This window comes from Pogona vitticeps, chromosome 2 (genome assembly GCF_051106095.1).
Source record: "Pogona vitticeps strain Pit_001003342236 chromosome 2, PviZW2.1, whole genome shotgun sequence".
NCBI lineage: Eukaryota > Metazoa > Chordata > Lepidosauria > Squamata > Agamidae > Pogona > Pogona vitticeps.
This window is the reverse complement of record NC_135784.1, coordinates 49,526,043-49,547,473: the sequence shown is the minus strand read 5'-3', so window position 1 is coordinate 49,547,473 and position 21,431 is coordinate 49,526,043. Positions and strand designations below refer to the sequence as shown.

General features: G+C 39.9%; 1 protein-coding gene across 13 annotated transcripts in view; it reads right to left on the bottom strand.

Annotated features, from left to right (window-relative positions):
• Positions 1–21,431, bottom strand: part of CHL1 (cell adhesion molecule L1 like) — a 304,506-nt gene that overhangs the window by 194,250 nt on the left and 88,825 nt on the right. For all 13 annotated transcript variants that reach the window (XM_020791014.3, XM_078385206.1, XM_078385211.1 and 10 more), the window contains exon 2: positions 16,992–17,081. The gene's annotated coding sequence lies outside the window, so the exon portion shown is untranslated. The remainder of the gene's footprint in view (positions 1–16,991; positions 17,082–21,431) is intronic.

Sequence of the window (21,431 nt, the reverse complement as noted above, 5' to 3'; positions counted from 1 at the left end):
TATCAGTTCTAAAGGAAATCAACCCTGAATGCTCACTTGAAGGACAGATCCTGAAGCTGAGGCTCCAGTACTTTGGCCATCTCATGAGAAGAAAAGAGTCCTTGGAAAAAACCTTGATGTTAGGAAGGTGTGATGGCAAGAGGAGAAGGGGACGACCGAGGATGAGATAGCTGGACAGTGTCTGCGAAGCAACCAACATGAACCTGACACAACTCCGGGAGGCAGTAGAAGACAGGAGGGCCTGGCGTGCTCTGGTCCATGGGGTCACAAAGAGTCGGACACGACTAAACGACTAAACACACACAAATACTATCACTAGTATTTCTGTATTTACTGTGTGCTTTGCAATAAGGGAAAGGATACTGCATCTGTGCAGAGACAACTTGCACAATTAAGGAAACTTGGCTTGAAAAACCCTAGTCTCCTTTCTTTCTTTCACCTAGGGACAAGGAACCTCTAGGACCTTGGAAATTCCTCACTAATGTGTCCACCTGAGTAGCGTAAAAATGATGAGAACAAAGCATGTAGCGAATGCCGCCTAGAGTAGTCGTAAGACCAGATGGGAGGGGTATAAAATAAAATAAATAAATAAATAAATAAATAATTAAATAAATAAATAAATAAATAAATAAATAAATAAATAGTTGTTTTATTTAAACACAGAATCACCTTTCTGAGGAGTGAGGCACAGAAACTATAGGGCATTTCAAAGAGCTGTGGTGACAGCTTTTTTGCCATGGAATGTGAATAAGAAAGAGTAACAGAAAGAGCAAATACAGTAACAATTACAATGGCAGTCTAGGAATTTATACAATTGGGATGTCTAGCTAAAAGTGTTTTGTTTTTTTGTGAGAAATGTATTGTGAACACAGTCAGCAACTGTCATCTTCTCCACTGTCAAATTTAAGATTTTTCATTATGTTCTTTACTATATAATAAAATTTACTCATATTTTAATTAATCCACTCTTTGAATTATCACCATCATCACTTATTTGTAATAGTACTTAAAATTCAGCAGGTGCTAAATATAGGAAAAAGTGCAGAAGTTCCCTTTATTGACTCTCACAAGAAAAAAGGGAAATAGCATCTTATAGCATAAATACACACAAGCAAATTATCAACATAGAGATTTGCCACACCTTCTAATTACTCAGAATATCTGCTCCACACTGACTTCAATTGGTCTAGTTTAAAATAACAAGCCCTGAAGACTGTTTAAGACAATTGTGAGCTGTAAATTCATTAACTAATTCCCTAAGCCCCTAAAGATGCATGTTATCTAGATCAACCAATTTGCTTATTTAAATGTGTACATATTCTGAACACTCACTGCCCCTTCTTAATCAATAATTATCAAATTTCCCAAAACACACAATGTTTTTGTAGGTTTTTAACTCTTCACACACATGATACTACATATAATGTTTGAAATTAATTAAACCATGCACTTTCTGAATTATATAAAAGAATGTCTACCTTGTTTTTTAGTCCAGCACTAGAAGAAAATGAGGGTAGGGTTGGATAAGGGAAGGACTGCTGCGTGTTAGGAGGACTCCATATTTCTCACTTTGTTCCTTCTGTCACATACCCTATATGTTGAGCAAATGCATGTATGTTGCTGCTGGATACTAAGAGGCTGATAGCAACTTATTATTATTATTCTGCCACCAATTCTATTGTCAGAAGACTGTTCAACTGAGTTGTTTGAGGTAATATCAGAATTAATGTTGAGATCACCAAGGTGTTTTGCTCCAATCAGCACTGTAGCCTTTTGATCTAGGGCTAACTTGGGACTTTATGATAAGTCTCTTGCTAGTGATATCCATTCTCAGGTTCCCGGAAAAGCCTTTGTGACTTCAGTAGCCATGATGTCTTTGGCTGCTTAATTTCCAGGCTGTAATTGAAAGACATTTTAAAAAAACAGGAGTTCTGTACCTTTTGCTTACCATATCCAGTTTTAGTCCTCTTTGCAGCTGTTTCATGACCCAGTATTTGGAACTGAACTTTGATATCCATATAACACATCATAGTCAAGTGCTTGTGGATCACTCATACTGTGACATATATAATTTCATCAGTTATATCAGCATTTGGCCCATGTGACAAATGACTGTATTTGTATATGTGTGCATGTGCGTTCCTGATTCTGCAGACGTCAGATTCTTATTTCTTTTTAGAATTTTTCCACAGTTTATAATTATTATTGAACTAATCCTCTATTCCTTGAATTTTTAAAAAATTAATTTTCGAAGGGGCTTGGATTTGAGAGACCTTTTCTAGATTTTTTTCTCCGTTAACATGACCACTTTCTATTCTATTTCCTTGAGGCAAAAAGGCATTCCATCGAGGGCATGTAATTTTCTCCCTTCATTGAATTTTGGCTCTGGTGATTTGCAGTGCTGTGTTGCATATTCTCACTGATTTTCTTTTAAATCCTTTTTTTTTTAAAATATTCTCACATGGTCCTCTGCAGACATGTTTCTTTCATCATCAAAATAAGGTTTCTCCTTTTAATATACTGAAAATAACACACCATCTTTGACAGGATTATACTTATATTTATTTATCTTTATTTATTTCTTTGTTAGCAGTTAGAGGTTTTATAGTATTTCCTTATCGTTGTCTATTTAATGATGATGATGATGAAGCATGAAGAAATAGAGCATAGTTATTTATTTCCTTTGCCTTTTTCTTTACCAGTGCCAGGTATCTATGCAGGGAAACGGCAAAAAAGATGTAAGCAGCAATAGGAAGACAGAGTATGTAGTTATAAACACTGCTAATGATGAGTACATCCATCAAAACAATTGCTGTCATTAATATTAATAATAATTAATAAAGAAAAGGATTGTATCCAAAGAAATGTCACATGGACATTGATTGTACATGGCGCATTGAAGGCCCAATGGCTTTGGAGATCCATAGTGCAAAATAGGATCTTTTTATCTCAAGGTTATTGATTGAAATGCAGCCATGGTCGATAGCAGGTGAAACCAGCTGAGGGCGGATTTTGACTTCGTGATCCTATTCTACTTTTGAAGGGACTGATGCCTATGTCAGCAGAAAACAATAATCCTAGGGTCAGTTCCTTTGTTTTCTTCTGTATCATGAATATGAAACCAGTATTCTTTCTTTTGATACTCCTACTTTCAGTTTTGAAGCAGAACATAAAGATAACATACACAGGAACTCTCTCTCTCTCTCTCTCTCTCTCTCTCTCTCTCTCTCTCTGTGTGTGTGTGTGTGTGTAAGAGAGAGAGAGAATGCATTACATTAGATCTAAAAGATGCAGCAGAAAGACTAAACACATTTTGTTATGGTTCCAGTGAATGCCAGATTCAGGGGTGGAGGTTTTTTTTGGAGGGGGTGTCATTGAGAAAAGACATTTAGGGGACCCTCCTTCTCCTCTCTGTCATGGCCTGCTTACTCTCCCTTGACTATTTAAAGGGAAAGACCAGTCCAGCCAGTGGCATCTAATAATACTTTGCCTCACCAGAGTAGACATGGTCTAGAAGGGCAGGGTAAAAATCAAATAAATAAATAAATAAATAAATAAATAAATAAATAAATAAATAAATAAATAAATAAATAAATAAATAAGCAAAACCTGGAAAAGCACCCTGTAAACCCACCCTTGCAACTAGCAGGGTCACTGGGATGAGGTGGTGTAGTGTGGTCCTCAGACCCAATAAAATATGTGCTTATGCTTTCCCCCATTCTCAGACATTATACATTATACTACAATGTGAACAAAAATTGCTTTTATAATGGAATACCTCTGTTTTGAGTCTATATTATAATAATCCCATTTGTTACTCTATTATAAATAGCTATCTCGTCAAAGAAGTAAAAAGTGTTTTTTAACAGCAAAGCACTCTGAACTCAAAAACAGTCTGTTCTATTTTATGGGATTCCAGAAAGTAATCACACAGGGAATGTGTGACATCATCATGCTACATCACTCAGATTCTACAGTATTTCTATTTTTAAAACAAGTGCTTTTCAAGAATGTACCAGGAAGGGGGGGGGCAATTGTCACTGTTCTAATACTCTGCAGTTCTTTGGCTTTTTAACTTGTCTCAGCACAACCACATTAAAGATTTGTGGTTAATTCACTGTCTTGGCAGAGTATCTGAGAGCAAATTTACAAGCAATCCCAATATTTCTTGAAGGTCATGCCATTAATACACAATTTAAGACAACGTCCAACTCAAGATTTGTGTTGCTAATCCATTCTGCACCCTGGGAGGTGGTGAGTTTCCTGGAGAGCATTGTCCACCAAGATGAATTGTGAGAACCTCTGGAAAGCTATTTAAAGGAATAGTGGGAGGTCTTGACACCATCTGTTCTTTCAGTCCCTATAGAGGACCAGCTAGGCAGCTGAGTATGAACTGACCTTTCCTTGGGGCACAGATAGGCTACACTTTTGATCAATGCTTTTTAAGGAAAAGGAAAGATTTGAACAAACTGATATTCACTATAGATATCTAAAAATATCCATTGGCATGTAAGAATGGGCTCAATACAGCCATACATATACATAAATAAAATGTATGTAAACTCTTGAATGTCTTGCACACATATTCCATTTGCAAACTTTGTTGGTTCCCTACCAGTATAATGCATCATATTCTCACTTATAGGACTTGATCTCACACTTGAATACGATCAGGCTGGAGATAGGCAAAGGATTTTGCAGAGACAATGGTTTTAAATAGGCACCAAGGCTTGTGGTGTGTGTATTGATCTGCCTTCCACCTCTGCAAGATTTTGCAGGAGTCACATTATACCTTGCTTTTCACCTGTACATAACCATGGTGCAAAAGAACAGGATGTGTGTTTATTGTTTAAAATAAAAAATAGCAAGAAGGGGTGTGTGTCTCTCTGTGTGTGTGTGCATGGTGAATTAAACCTGTCCCTCTGTTTATTTTCAGCCCTCTTTGAAACAATACTTTGTTTCCCATTTTCTCTATTTCTGTTTCCACAAGTGTGTGTGTGTGCGTGCAGACAAATTCTCTCTCACGCACACAAATAGATAGCAAATTCAAGTCTAGTTCTTTATGAAACCGAAATGACAGCATCCACAACTGGTCTGGTAAACAGATTTGAAGAGGAAAGGGGGTGGGGTGACTACATGTAGGATCACAAATAATCTAGTGACCACTGATTGTGGTGAGAATTTGTGTGCCAAAATCCAAAGGAGCAGAATGAAGCAACTCCATACTTCAGGATTTCCTTGCAGAGCATAATGTCGAGCATCTAAAGAGGAACAATTCATTAGCAGAACAAGCATGGCCAATTTCATTGATCAGTCTGCAATAAGACAATCATGTTTGAAGTGCTCAGCATGAAAATAAATGCCAGGGGTCACTAGCTTTCTATTATTGTTTCTAACACATGTTTAGAATGACAGCAGTACAATTATAAAACCTCTGAACTTATTATTTTCTTACTTTTCCCACTTCTTTTCTTCTTTATTTTTTTTTTATCAAGAAGTAGTATTTTGATTTCACAGTTAAGCACAGATGAGCTCTAGGACTGAACCTTTAGAAATCAAAAAAGATTGAATTGCAGTGCTGGGAACAAGGAACAGGATAGGACTTTGGAAGGGTAAATCTGACAGAACCATCGAGTGAACCAAACAGGAACATTCTCAACTATTTCTTAGACCAAATCTTGCTCATTTCAGCAGAAACCATTTTGTCTTAGGCCTTGCATGAGCTTCTATATGACCATATTTAACCTAGATTGTCTGATCCACTAAGCAATAGAAAATATTTCCTTCCCTTAAAAATGGGGTGGAGGTACGGGAGAATGAAAGAAAATTTTAAAAAAGAGTTGAATGTTCAGACTGTTGCCCTTCATAAACACCTGCTGAAAAACTAATGACCCCCTGAGTTGCAAAGGCACATATCCGTCTGGATATTTCAGGTCTCTAAACCTGAAAGAAACCTGGAAATATATCAGAATATAAAAATGCCCAGTACCTGCCATCAAGGACACTTGCCCTTGTACAATTCTTTCAATAACATTTCATTTTCAGAGATGAGAGAGTTGGTGGATCTCTTTAGAGTCATTCTCCCTTCATGCATTATTAATTAATAAATTATTACAGTTCTTATGATCTTTATGAAGTGTAGTGAAGCTCTATTTATCCAAGATCAGCTAATTTTTAATGAGTCATCCTAATCACCAAGACTGATTCTCTTAACCAAATCGGTTAGCTTTTCTGAAGCAATGAGAGAAAGGATGTTGCAATAACTTATGCTGATTAACTGGAACAGCATGAATTATGCTTAGAATTTTTAAGCTCACAATTAAACAGCATCAATTATATCATGCCAGCATATACTTGATGAAAAATATATTTCAAAACAACATAAAAATTAAAGTAAAAAAGAAAATATAGAATGTAAATTCTTAAATACAGCTAAACCTTCTGAAAGCTCTTTTCTGAACTACCAGCTATGTATATAATAAATCCAGTAGCAGAAAAAAGAAGCTTTTCATGCAAAGAGTGTGCATTTAACAATGTACTCTATAATTTTATTATAGCAGAAAGATATTTGCATGGGAGAGGGAAGCCACTATGAATGATAAGACCGAGGGTTCATGCTCTGGTCAGGCGGAGCATGGGTCACTTGAAAGGTCTGTGCAATTGGAAACTGTTTAAATACTGTTAGGAATTTGCATGTAAAAGAGAGAGAGAGAAGGTGAAAAAGCAAACCAGCTGAGACAGAATAAGTGGGGTGAAGGACAAAGTGTTCTCTCAACTTGTCTTTGAGTGAATGAACTGGCCACAGAAGAAATGGGAAAACAAGACTGTAAGCATAACAGAAAGTAGGAGTAAATATTTTCTTCTTTTTCCTTTTCCTTTCTGCCTTTCAGTAGGACACCTCACTTGTTCAAACTGCACTGAACATTTCTATTGTTATTTTGTGACTAGAGTACAGAACTGACTTTCCCTACTAAACCATGACCTGTGAAAGAAATCTAGTAACTAGAGTCTGAGATCCCCCACCCCTCAGAGGGAAAGCCTTCTTCCATTCTCAACTCCATAGATGCCTTTAAACCAGTGGTTCTTAACCTTTTTGAAAGAAACGCCCCCTTGAGCCATTGAGGAAGTATAAAAAGGGCATAAAAACAAATGCAGGAACTAAAAATTTCAAGACAAAAAGTCTGAAACTAAATTAAAATTGGAGGAAAATATATATTCATGCATACTGTAAAAAGGCTGCAGCCATCTTCACAGGTTTGGCTTGCTCCAGCGCTCCCCTACCGCCCCCCTTCTGCTCCAGCACCCCCACGCCGCCCCTTTTTGTTCTACCACCCCCCTGAAAAATGAAATCGCCCCCTGGGGGGCATTATCGCCCACATTAAGAACCACTGCTTTAAACTAATTACCTTCACTGGGTCAAGATCTTGTTTGTTAGTCTCTTCTCTACCAGTTCTTTTCACTGAGGGAAACGTCTCTGGCATAAGATAGTTCAGTACATCCTTGATACTTAGTCCTCAGTGAATTGGCCACAGCCAAACCTTAGCCCCTTCTAGCCTTGTTTAGCAATTAACAAGGAGTGTTAATATGTCTGCAGCAGGAAGAAACATGCAGGATGAACCTGATGTCATTCCTTGGGTGTTTTCCTTCCTCCCTCCCTTTGATGGATCATTACTCATCTTCTGCTCCCTCTAGGGCTGTTCAGATTCTATCTTTTCCTGTTCCTCCCAATACAAGGACCAGTGGGGAACTTGTGTTCTCCCCTTGGGGATTTTCAATTACACCAGGGCACTTCTCCAAGGGTCTTCTATGTACAGTATATCACATAAGTGAGTACACCCTCTCACATTCCATAAATATTTTAGTAAAGCGGTGTGTATACAGATTGTATAACAGTGTAAATGTGCTTTTCCTGAAAATAACACAACACACAGCCATTAATGTCTAAACCACTGCCAACAAAAGTGAGTACACCCCTAAGTGACAGTATCCAAATTGGGCTCAAGTAACTGTTTCCCCTCCCTGGTGTCATGAGACCCGTTAGTGTCACAAGTCTCAGGTGTGAAGGGGGAGCAGGTGTTATCACTCTCACTCTCTCAGACTGGTCACTGGAAGTTCCACATGGCACCTCATGGTAATGAACTATCTGAGGATCTGAAAAAAAAACAAATCGTTGCTCTACTTAAAGATGGCTTAGGCTATAAGAAGATTACCAAAACCCTGAAACTGAGCTGCAGCATGGTGGCCAAGACCATACAGCAGTTTAACAGGACAGGTTCTACTCAGAACAGGCCTCGCCATGGTTGACCAAAGAAGTTGAGTGCCCATCCTCAACGTCATATCCAGAGGTTGGCTTTGGGAAATAGATGTATGAGTGCTGCCAGCATTGCTGCAGAGGTTGAAGAGGTGTAGAGGGGGTCAGCCTGTCAGTGCTCGGACCATATGCCACACACTGCATCAAATTGGTCTCCAGGGCTGTCATCGCAGAAGCCTCTTCTAAAGATGATGTACAAGAAAGCCCACATATGGTTTGCTGCAGACAAGCAAATTAAGGACATGGATTTCTGGAACCATGTCCTGTGGTCCGGTAAGACCAAGATAAACTTATTTGATTAAGATGGTGTCAAGTGTGTATGATGGCAACCAGGTAAGGAGTATAAAGATAAGTGTGTCATGCCTACTGTCAAGCATGGTCTGGAGGTGCATGAGTGCTGCCAGCATTGGGGAGCTACAGTTCTTTGAGGGAATCATGAATGCCAACATGTACTGTGACATACTGAAGCAGAGCATGATCCCCTCCCTTTGGAGACTGGGCCGCAAGGCAGTATTCCAACATGATAACGACCCCAAACACACCTCCAAAACGACCACTGCCTTGCTAAAGAAGCTGAAGGTAAAGGTGATGGACTGGCCAAGCATGTCTCCAGACATAAAGCCTGTTGAGCATCTGTGGGGCATCCTGAAACGGAAGGTGAAGGTGCGCAAGGTCTCTAACATCCACCAGCTCTGTGATGTCATCATGGAGGAGTGGAAGAGGACTCCAGTGGCAACCTGTGAAGCTTTGGTGAACTCTATGCCCAAGAGGGTTAAGGCAGTGCTGGAAAATAATGGTGGCCACACAAAATATTGAAACGTTGTGCCCAGTTTGGACATTGTCGCTTAGGGGTGTACTCACTTTTGTTGCTAGTGGTTTAGACATTAATTGCTTATTTTGAGAGGACAGCACATTTACACTGTTATACAAGCTGTATACTCACTGCTTTACATTGCAGCCAAGTGTCATTTCTTCAGTGTTGTCATGTGAAAAGATATACTAAAATGTTTATGAAATGTGAGGTGTGCTCACTTCTGTGATATACTGTACATATAGTCCCACTCCCTGGGGGGCTTGGTATCATCTACTGGCAGATATTCCACTTAGTAAGTTCCTGACCATTCCTACACTACATCTCCCCAGTCCTCTTTGTCAGTATCCTTCCTTTCCTTCACTTATTTTTTAATCTCTTCTGTCTCTGGGAGTTGACTAGACTCTTCCGCCTTTTTATTCCTGTTCTCTAGAACTGGATATGGAACAAATGACTGGTTCAAAATTGGGAAAGGAGTACGACAAGGCTGTATATTGTCCCCCGGCTTATTTAACTTATATGCAGAATACATCATGCGGAAGGCTGGACTGGAGGAATCCCAAACCGGAATTAAGATTGCCGGAAGACATACCAAAAATCTCAGATATGCAGATGATACCACTCTGATGGCAGAAAGTGAGGAGGAATTAAAGAAACTCTTAATGAGGGTGAAAGAGGAGAGTGCAAAAAACAGCCTGAAACTCAACATCAAAAAAACTAAGATAATGGCCACTGGTCCCATCACCTCCTGGCAAATAGAAGGGGAAGATATGGAGGCAGTGACAGATTTTACTTTCTTGGGCTCCATGATCACTGCAGATGAAGACAGCACCCACGAAATTAAAAGACGCCTGCTTCTGGGGAGGAAAGCGATGAAAAAACCTTGACAGCATCTTAAAGAGAAGACTCCTTGGAAAAGACCTTGATGTTAGGAAAGTGTGATGGCAAGAGGAGAAGGGGACGACCTAGGATGAGATAGCTGGACAGTGTCTGCGAAGCAAACAACATGAAACTGACAGACCTCCGGGAGGCAGTGGAAGATAGGAGGGCCTGGCGTGCTCTGGTCCATGGGGTCACAAAGAGTCGGACACGACTAAACGACTAAACAACAACAACATTCCTGTTCTCAGGTGTTCTAACACTTTCACCTATAGTCTACATTTTCTATATGTATTTGTTCCTGGGGTTCAATCTCCTGAGATTTTTCTTTAGTTCCCCCTTTTATGACCCCCATCCTCATTCCATTCTTTCTGTCTTTGTCTCCTCCTTTTTATCAGAAAAGCCTCTTTTATACTGGGTAGTATCCATGGATAGACTCTGCCTTTTCTTTATTTGGCTGCTTTCCAACCCCCATGATTGACATTATGACATGCCTCAGTTTGGGTTCCTGTTCCCCTAGACTTTTGGGTAATGGTGGCTTTTTCCTCCAGGAATAGCCATTGGGATCCGGGGCTGAGCTGTGCAGGTCCTGTGTTAAGGTTGATGAACTGCCAACAGAAGCATCTGTGGCCATGTCCTCTCCACCCAGTCGTCTCATAAAAAGATTCCTTGAAAGTTTGGGAGAACATAAGAATATAGGCAGAGTGGAGCCCTGTTGAATGAGAGACCAAATGTCTAGCTAGGCTAGTATCTTACTTTCAAGTTATTTAGAAGCAGAATATGGAGGCAACAGCCATTTTTAATTGCTTGTTCTCCAACAAGAGTCCAGAGCATGTTGGCCCTGAACATAGGAGTTCTTTGTTTTTATCTATGGGTAACAATTGTATGCAGATGTGTCTTCCTGGAATTGATGCAATCCAGTCTTAATAACTCTCTCAGACAATAGACACCATATTTACACTGTGAAAAGCTGAATTATCTGTGTTGCTAAAATGCTGCATGAGAATGAAAATTATTTCAACTTCCTACATGACCTATATAAGACAATATTTGTGAAAATCTACTTTATCCACACCTCTTGTCTCTTTAAAAAACAAACTACCTCCATAAAAAGAGCCCAGTGCTCTTGATCAGAGATGTAAATCATATGACCGTGCAGATAATGTTGGACTGCAACTCCCATTATCCCCCAATACTGGATGTACTGGCTATGGCTGATGATAGTAGCAATCCAGTAACATCCAGAGGGTTACAGGTTCCACATCACTACTTGAAACTTCTTATAGCAAATGCACAATAAAAACCTGATTATTTTGGTAGCCTCTTTGAGCATGTCTCCCACTCTAAATGGAAATTTTCTGAGCTGAAATGCTCTTGATCAGTGATTCTCACTTTTAATAAGTGAAGGTGCCTTGCAAAGGGAAATATTGAAATTTCAATGAGACTTCTGGAGAAAATGTCATTCAATATTACAATATGATTTTTATTTGGAAGATGCCTATTGCTTATTACAACAGAGCTTATTAATGCCTGGATAGCCAACTGCATACCTGGTTGTAGAGCCAGAGGTTGCACTGCCCTTTGCACTGCGCGTGTATGAGTATATGTGCTCCTTTGTGCATTCACATGAGCGCAGTGAGGTTCCCCACCTCCCCTAGCCGGTCCGCAGGGCTAAAAAGCATGGGGACCGCTGACCTACACAATCCCAAAGTGTCCCCAGAAAAAGGAAATAGTAACCCACCTCTTAGTATTCTGTATTTAGAAAACCCTGGAAAGGGTCACCGTAACTCAGAATTGACTTGATAGCACATAATGTTATTATTATAGAGTTTATTGCAGCATCCTATGAACGGCAGTAGTGCACCTTTTCTAAGCATAGCTATGTTTGGATCCAACTCAACATCAGTTATCTCTTGCATAGAAAGTTGTACAATCAGGTTGCAGTCCAAGAGGAGGTTAAAGCAGACTAAATTATTAATCTCAAATGGCTACTCATTGGATGGATGCAAAAATGAATGCTATACCCACTATGTGATGCCACATATGTGGTAGTTAGTGGAGCTCAGTTCTTAGTAGACATGTACTAGGCTTGCACTTTGAGTCACACAGAGCACTCCATAATGTTGATCTTACCTTTCTTTGTGTGTGGGGGGAGACTACATTCCCTTCTGCATTTAACTGTTTATCAATTTATATGGTTCCCCGCAGATCACCTGTTGCTCTCTCACAGACAACCACCCACCCCAGTGGCGCATAGACCATAGGTTAGCAAACACTCTTTAGATTTCATGTTTCTCCTGTTACCTGACCAGCACTCTAGAGCCGAGCCAAAACGTTTAAGCAGGGCTACATTATCGAAATATCAGACTAATGCAGTTGGCTGGGGTTTATTATTATGAACTTGAGACACATAAATAAGAAGAGCTGGTTTAAGCTTAAATTCACAAAGAATTATTATATGAGATCAATTAACATTCAGTGGCACAAATTGTCTTACATAGTTATGCTGGCATTATCACAAAGAGAATAACTTTTCAAAGCAAATTATGGTAGAATATGACATCATTTTATATGACTGTATCCCAGTACAGTTTTTCTAGTGGGAAAAGCTGTACTGCAGTGGTCGGGAAACAGGGGTAAATTACCCCAAATGGGGTTAAAAGTCAAAATCCTGGGAGTAATAAGCAGAGTGCTACACCCCTCCCTCCCACCCATCCCCACCCTTTGCAGCCAAACCTCAAATTGTAAGCCACCTCTCCCTGTTACTTCCTTGGTTGCAGCAGGGCACTTGTAAATCCTCCGTTCTTTCAGAGATCGGAGATAAGCCTGCTTGATTGGTTACAGCTGTGGATTAGCCCTGGGCGATCAATCAATCCGGGGCTTCTGAATGACTGCTTCCTCCGGAAATGACTGCAAGGAAGCAGGAGGAGGGAAAGGATCAAGTTAACGAGGAAAGGAGGGAAGGAAGATGCAAGAGACTGAGGGCTTCATCAACCTTATTTAAATGTATGGAGAAAATGTATGGAGAAAATAGAGGGAGGGTGGGTGGATGTGTGTGTGAGAGAGAGAAAGTGAGTGAGAGAGACTGACTCAAAACTATGAAAAAGAACAGGCAAGCAAAAGAGAAAGCTTGAATTAAGGGAGGGTGGCTTTTTAAGGTGCTGTCCAGGTTTATCAGGGTGAAAGAGGAGAGCACAAAAAGAGACATCACTTTGCTGACAAAGGTCCGCATAGTCAAAGCTATAGTTTTTCCAGTAGTGATGTATGGAAGTGAGAGCTGGACCATAAAGAAGCCTGATCGCTGAAGAATTGATGCTTTTGAATTGTGGTGCTGGAGGAGACTCTTGAGAGTCCCCTGGAGTACAAAGAAAACAAGCCTATCCATTTTGAAAGAAATCAACCCTGAAGCTGAGGCTTCAATAATTTGTCCATCTCATTAGAAGAGAAGACTCTCTGGAAAAGACCCTGATGTTGGGAAAGTGTTAAGGCAAGAGGAGATGGGGATGACAAAGGACAAGATGTTTGGACAGTGTCATCGAAACTACCAACGTAAATTACACCAAACTCTGGGAGGGCCTGGCGTGCTCTGGTCCATGCGGTCATGCGACTAAACAACAACAACATAACATCATTGTAAACATTATTTGTTGCATGTGCAGTGGTGTGATTCAGAAAGCAATTGATAAGGACAACAATTTCTCAGCATGGCAGTTTGCCTCCATTTGTGTAACTATGCAAGAGGATTCTGGCCAATATGACAACTTAAATACAAGTTGCAGCCTAAAAATCCATCAAAGATTTGACATTTTTGTTAGAGGACATTACAATGTTGGTAGCACTTACTGAAATGAAAGTTTAGAATTTGCTCTCCATTGTATTGTATTGTATTGTATTGTATTGTATTGCATTGTATTGTATTGTATTGTATTGTATTCATTCATTCATTCATTCATTTAATTTCTATGCCGCCCATTTGGGTGCCAAGGCCATTCTGGGTGGTTTACATATTAAACAAATAAGACAACAAGAACAATGCAAAACACATAATGGTTATAAAATCAAAATTAATGTTTTTAACAATCACTTGAAAATTCCCATTGAAGGGGTCAGGTGAATTTTGGTGGAAGTTATTCCAGAGTTGAGGAGCAACCACCAAGTACGCTGAGTTTCTAGTCCCATTTTTCCAGGCCCCCCTCAGGGTCAATACTCTCAATCACCCAGCCTGGGAAGATTGTATAGGACAGGCAGATCTCCATTTCATATTGTCCACTGATTCTCACTGTAGTTATAACTCCTGAAAAACTCATATGTATATTTTATACTGATTTTACAATTTGTAGTTCTACTGGTGAAGGAGGGGGAGGGGGAGAGGGAGGGGGAGGGGAGGGGAGGGGGAGGGGGAGGGGGAGGGGTTGGCCAGACAGAGATAGTACTGTAGTAGACTGTGGATAAAAAGCATTCATAGCAGAGAAATAGTTTGATGGTATTGAGCCCATCAACCTTGGTTAAAAAGTACTTTTTGCACATGTCATTGCCAAGGCAGAGTCTTTGTATTCCATGGCCTTTTAACATGAAACTCAGCTTTTTCAAAATATCTGAAATTCACTTCTTCCCAGCCAAACTGCAAACATTCAGAATAATGCAAATGTCAATTCATTTTTTTCTACACAGAAACCATCACCACCCCTGTCCAAAGCAGATCATATCCATTTTACCCAAACAAACGTAGCTCTCATCCGGCCAGAACTAAGCACAAGCCTATTTATGGTTTCCACAGTTTAGAAATGACGGAAGCCAATTTCCTTAATCCTTTTTTGTACTGATATAATCATGTAGCACAGAATAGTCAGCCATGCCATTCTAAATGATCACATATTGAGGAAACCAAAGAAAAACCAGATAAGGTTTGCCATTCATCTATAAAATCCAGCAGTATTCAACAGATTGAAACAGCATATTAAGTAGCACAGTGACAATAACAAGTGAATGTCATGCTTTTTTGCACAGTCCACAGCTTGTAAAATGTTTTTTAACTGAGGGAAAAAATGATCAATGATTGATGAAGTTTATCCTATTTGTGTTGTAGAGTAGAGAACTCTTTTGAAGTGGTCCGTGCCTATTATAATCAGCTATTATTTAGATTCCTTTTTGATTTAGTTTATCATGATGTTTCTAGGGAATTGTCACATTGTCTCTTGAAACAAAATATATGTTAACGACACTTTAAAGGGTGACTTCTTTATCAGATGGGCAGAGTGTCTACTCAGATATTTGCTGTCTGAGACTGCAGTTCAAGCCTCTGATGAAGTGGCCTACTGTCCATGAAAACTTGTGTCACATAAGGCCATAAATTTAAGCCAAACATTTTTCTTGGTCCCTGTAACATTACAGGGAAAAAAATCTGCATTCACTCAGAAGGGAATTTCTAAACAGAATGCAACTGCAGACTTGTTAATTTGTTAGCACTCGGTTAGTGTTGAAGAGTTAGTATCCAGGATCACACTTAGGATGTGGTCCTGGATACTTTGCATGTGGTTATTAGGGATGGGATTTTCTGAATTACAGATACCATAGCTCTCAATTCTAAGAGCTGTATTTACTTTGCAAGTTCTTTCTTGTGATGCACTTGGGAGAATACAATACAGTGGTGCCTCGCTTAACGATTACCTCGTTAAATGACAAATCTGTTTTACGATGAGGTTTTTGCAATTGCAATGGCGATTGCAAAACAATGTTTAGATGGGGAAAATTCGCTTGATGATGATCAGTTCCCTGCTTTGGGAACCGATTTTCCGCTAGACGATTATTCTAAAACAGCTGATTGGTGGCTCTAAAATGGCCGCCTGCTGTGCAAAATGGCTCCCCGCTGTGCTTTAGGATGGATTCCTCGCTTTACAGGCACCAGAAAATGGCCGCCCTATGGAGGATTTTCACAAAATGAGCAGGAATTTAGCCTATTGGAACGCATTGAACGGTTTTCAATGCATCTCAATGGTTTTTTAAAATTTGCTTGACAACGATTTCGCTTATCAGCAATTTCAATGGAACGGATTATCGTCGTCAAGCAAGGCACCACTGTAGTCTAAATTAGGAGCCTCTGAGGCCTAGCTTAAGTAAACTCCACCCTTGCTTCCTGCCCATAAAGCTCCCAGCTGGGATAGGAACAGGACACATGAGTGGAGCTTGGCTTAACTAAGCCTGGAAGTTTTCTAATTTTGGCTTTTCTTCAGGTGCATTATATTCAAGTATTTGCAAGGTACCTGTAAGGTAGGTGGAACTCCCAGAACAGAGAATTTTAGTAGTTCAGAACATCCAAAAATCCCATCCCTACACTAGTAACAAAAACAACCTACAATTGTGCTTGCAGAAGAAAGTCTTGGAGGCTCTCAGGAGAGGTCTTACCCTCATTCCTCTGGTCCTATCTGTGAACTGTAACATCTTCCAAAACTTAAATAATTTGTTACTTTCTTAAGTGCATAAGGAACAGGAAGAACTTACAATGACACTATTGCTTGAATCTATTTTCAATTGTCTTTATTTAAATAAAACCCACCACGATGGGACGTGGTGGCACTGTGGGTTAAACCACAAAGCCTTTGGGCTACAAGGTTGAAAGATCAGCAGTTCTAATCCAAGTGACGAGTGGCATGTCCCAGCTCCTGCCAACCTAGCAGTTCAAAAGCATGTAAAATGCTAGTAGATAGATAGGTACCACCATGGTGGGAAGGTAACAGCATTCCGTGTCTAGTCATGCTGGCCATGTGACCATGGAAACTGTCTACGAACAAACGCTGGCTCTATGGCTTGGAAACAGGGATGATCACCGCCTCCTAGAGTCAGACACGACTGGACTAAATGTCATGGGGAAGCTTTACCTTAAATAAAACCCTTTAAATTTTAAACTGAGTAACAAATGAACAGCACCAGACTGGCAAAATTAGTATGATTTTCTTTTTAAAACCACAGTAAATAAGATATAATTATTCTAACCGTTAAGGTCAGCTTCTTGTTCCAGCCTTCAATGTGATGATGCTCTCAAATCTGCTTCATTCTGTTTGTTTTGTGGCACTTTTCAGTAAACTGAAATATAAACAAAAATGAATTATTATATTTGCTGATGCCTCTGACAAATTTTGAATGTAGTTACTGATAATAGAAACAATAAATAATCTTGTAATTATCATCTTATTTCTTTTGCATTTATTTTATGTTGCTTAGTTTGCATTTGAACCAATACACTCTTCTGCCTTATCATTTTGCAGAGAGAGTCATCAGTGAAAAGATAAAACACAAGAAATAGATTTAACTACAGCCACATCCATTTAAACTGAACTGTGAAGGAATCCATCCTCTAGACTGTAATCCTGCAGAAAATCTACTGGCAAATGTCTCCCCAGCCTTCTTGAGCAACAATCTTAGATTGTCATATACACAGCCATCACCATCTGTGGCATATGGAGACATTCATCTTCTATCTCAGGCCTCACAACTCTGAGCAGAAGAGTGAAGCTGATTGCAAGAATGAACCATATCATTTTTGGGGTGAGTCTCAAAGTCCCGACCTGCAAATTTTGAAAACCACCTATTATTTTAAATAAACCTATGAGTATCTACCAATCCTATCCATTAACAGAATTGCTGTACAATCCTGCCAGCATAAACCAAATATAATTAAATTAACCTGAAGCAGAACTTTTAGATCAAATTAACCAACTGAGTCAACTGGACTTGAAGTAAGAAGACTCTGCTATAGATTCACCAGATCTGGATGAATTAGCCTAAGAAAACCCACATCCACCATAAATATAAAACCACCTGGCTCAGTAAAAGAAAAGTAGGCAAAATACCCTGCAGTAAAGTGCAAACAGGAAGGCAGGAGGAGAAGGGGACGACAGAGGACGAGATGGTTGGACAGTGTCATCGAAGCAACCAACAAGAATTTGACCCAACTCCGGGAGGCAGTGGAAGACAGGAGGACCTGGCATGCTCTGGTCCATGGGGGTCACGAAGAGTTGGACATGACTACACAACTAAACAACAACAAAGTGCAAACAGGGTAAAAATCCTACTTGGGTCCGAAAAAAAAAATCAGCTAAGCCCATTCTAAATTGAAAGAGTATGCAGATGTGAGAAATATCAAAAACTATGGGGATACGGTATAGATGGCATATATCTGCTGTATCCATACCTTCATCCCTATGTAAATTATAAGTGGATGGAACATGCTTCATTCTCTCTAGTACCAAACTTGATTGAGCTCTGTAGGAGCCCAGACCTAAGGAACCCTGACTGGAACTGCAGCTTTTTTATGCATATATATTTTTTATAATCTGGTTTTTTTCCTACAGAGAATAATATGAGCATGGTGGAAGCCATAGCTGTGACTGCTAATGTCACCATAACTCATGAAGGCCTATACAAATCCACTGATCTTGATCTTTAAGATTAATCTCTATTTTCAGAAAGGGCATTGCTTAACATAGCAGATTATGAGGGGGAAAAAACAAAGCCAGACAATCGAGATTCATTCTGTTTGTGAATGTCCACAGGCATCTCACCGGCCAGACGTGAAAGCAAAATACAGATGGATAGATGATCGGAGGAGCAGATGAAACAATCTTATATCAAGTCAGGTTATTTATATGTCTAGCCAAGTACTGTCTATACTGATGGCAGCTTTCCCTAGCTTTAGATAGAATCCTTTCATCTAATCCCTTATATTGTAACTGGAGATGCCACAGTCTGTAGTTTAGTTGGCAATGTGGCACACTTCTGTGATTTGCTCTAAGATCCCTGAACGAAGATCTTTTTCCCCCACCCCCACCCCCCAAAAAATACCTAAGGTCTGCTCTACACTTCTGGGAAACAAGGTGGTGAATAAAGAGCAACAAACAAACAAATAACATGACTTGCTGCAGTATGAAAATAGAGGGACTGTGAGAGATTAGAAAGAAGGAACTGCTCAATCTATGTTCTGGTCTTGGCAAGAGTACATATAATGTATATGTAATGCTTTCCATTCCACTGTTGGTACCTTTCTCCACCTCCTATAATTTCATTGGGAAACATAACCTAATTTTCAGCCATTATGTGCTATTAACTTGCACATGAAAAACCAAAGATGCTGACTTGATTGTTCAGTCTCTCTAACCGTGTTTCCCCCCCCCACCCCACCACGTTTCTCTCTCCCTGTGCCAATCATTGCTAGAACGATAAATCACACAGAGCATATCCAGGGAGAAGTGTGAGATGGAACAAGAAATGCAGTTGCTTGGTTTCTTTCTCATTGCTACTCAATAATCTTTTTATCTGGTTTCAGGCTAGATAAAGTTGCTATTTCCCCAGGGAGAAGCTTCTTCCCTCTGCCTTTTCAGACCGAAAGCATGAATACATTGATATGCCATACAGAAGGATAGAATCTTAAACAGCTTTCATTTTCTTTAAAAAGAAAAATACAAGCACACAGTCAAGCTTTGCCTGAGATTATAAATGTTGCCATTACTTAATATGCAAGTGATCACGCAGACATGAAATATTTCTTCTAAAATTATTATGGTGCCTCCAGCAATGAGATTTGACTCAATTTATCCTATTAAAACGATTTTATTTATTCAACCTATTATTTTGGAGTATGGAGATCAATAATAACCCTTTGTTTTTTAAAGAGCTACATTCACAATGTGAGATATACATTACTTAAGCATTATACGTATTACTAAAGCACCCCTGAGGTTTTATATACATTAAGAGGACCCACATTTACAACACTGACCTCACCATCTCTGTTGACACACAGTTTTTTGCAGCCACCTATCATACTGTGGTAGGCAAATGCTGAGGTAATGCTGCATTGTGCCATTTCAAAATTCAGTCATTTCTGTGAAGGTGTTTTTTTTTGGGGGGTGGCGGTTTAAATGGGATGGGTATAGCCCTTGGAACCTCAGCAAAGCCCACACCTTCTGTTGAGGAAGGAGTTTTAATTGCTACATAGCAGCCCATGAGAAATTCTCTCTATATAATGTGCAAATTTCACCATGGTTCAGCCAAGACAGAAATTCTGGGAAGACCTTATTGAGAATAATGATACATTGTAGTGACAACACTGTTCTCACTCCTGGAAGAAGAGAAGTGTTGCAAACAAACTATCACCTACTCATCCACATTCTCTGTTGGCAGACTTCTCTCTCCTCCGATAGCCTTCACAAATGAATCATAACCATGTTCTTCACTACTCCCTAATATATGCCTGGATCTCACAAAATAAAACTAGGAACATATAATCTCTTAACACTCCTTGAATCAGAATGTCCTTTCCATTCTCAACTATTCTTGTTGTTCGTTCGTTCGTTTAGTCGTTTAGTCGTGTCCGACTCTTCGTGACCCCATGGACCAGAGCACGCCAGGCCCTTCTATCTTCCACTGCCTCCCGGAGTTGTGTCAGATTCATGTTGGTTGCCTCGATGACACTGTCCAACCATCTCATCCTCGGTCGTCCCCTTCTCCTCTTGCCTTCACATTTTCCCAACATCAAGGTCTTTTCCAGGGAGTCCTCTCTTCTCATAAGATGGCCAAAGTATTGGAGCCTCAGCTTCAGGATCTGTCCTTCCAGTGAGCACTCGGGGTTGATTTCCTTTAGAATTGATAGGTTTGTTCTCTTTGCAGTCCAGGGGACTCTCAAGAGTCTCCTCCAGCACCACAATTCAAAGGCATCAATTCTACGGCGGTCAGCTTTCTTTATGGTCCAGCTCTCACTTCCATACATCACTACAGGGAAAATCATAGCTTTGACTATTCGGACTTTTGTTGGCAAGGTGATATCTCTGCTTTTTAAGATGCTGTCAAGGTTTTTTCATCGCTTTCCTCCCAAGAAGCAGGCGTCTTTTAATTTCGTGGCTGCTGTCTCCATCTGCAGTGATCATGGAGCCCAAGAAAGTAAAATCTGTCACTGCCTCTATATCTTCCCCTTCTATTTGCCAGGAGGTGATGGGACCAGTGGCCATGATCTTAGTTTTTTTGATGTTGAGTTTCAGATCATTTTTGCACTCTCCTCTTTCACCCTCATTACAAGGTTCTTTAGTTCCTCCTCACTTTCTGCCATCAGAGTGGTATCATCTGCATCTGTTGATATTTCTTCCGGCGATCTTAATTCCAGCTTGGGATTCCTCCAGTCCAGCCTTCCACATGATGTATTCTGCATATAAATTGAATAAGCAGGGGGACAATATACAGCCTTGTCGTACTTGTTGTTGCTTCTGACTTATGGCAACCTTAACAGGCTTTTCAAGGTATGTGAGATATTCCTGAAGTGATTTACCATTGTCATCCCATGCAGTTCTAATGGCTCCATGGGGACGTCACCCCAGAAAGCTGATCCTCTATCCACACAACTCTACTCTTCTCTCACACCCATTACTAAGACCTAAGTTACAT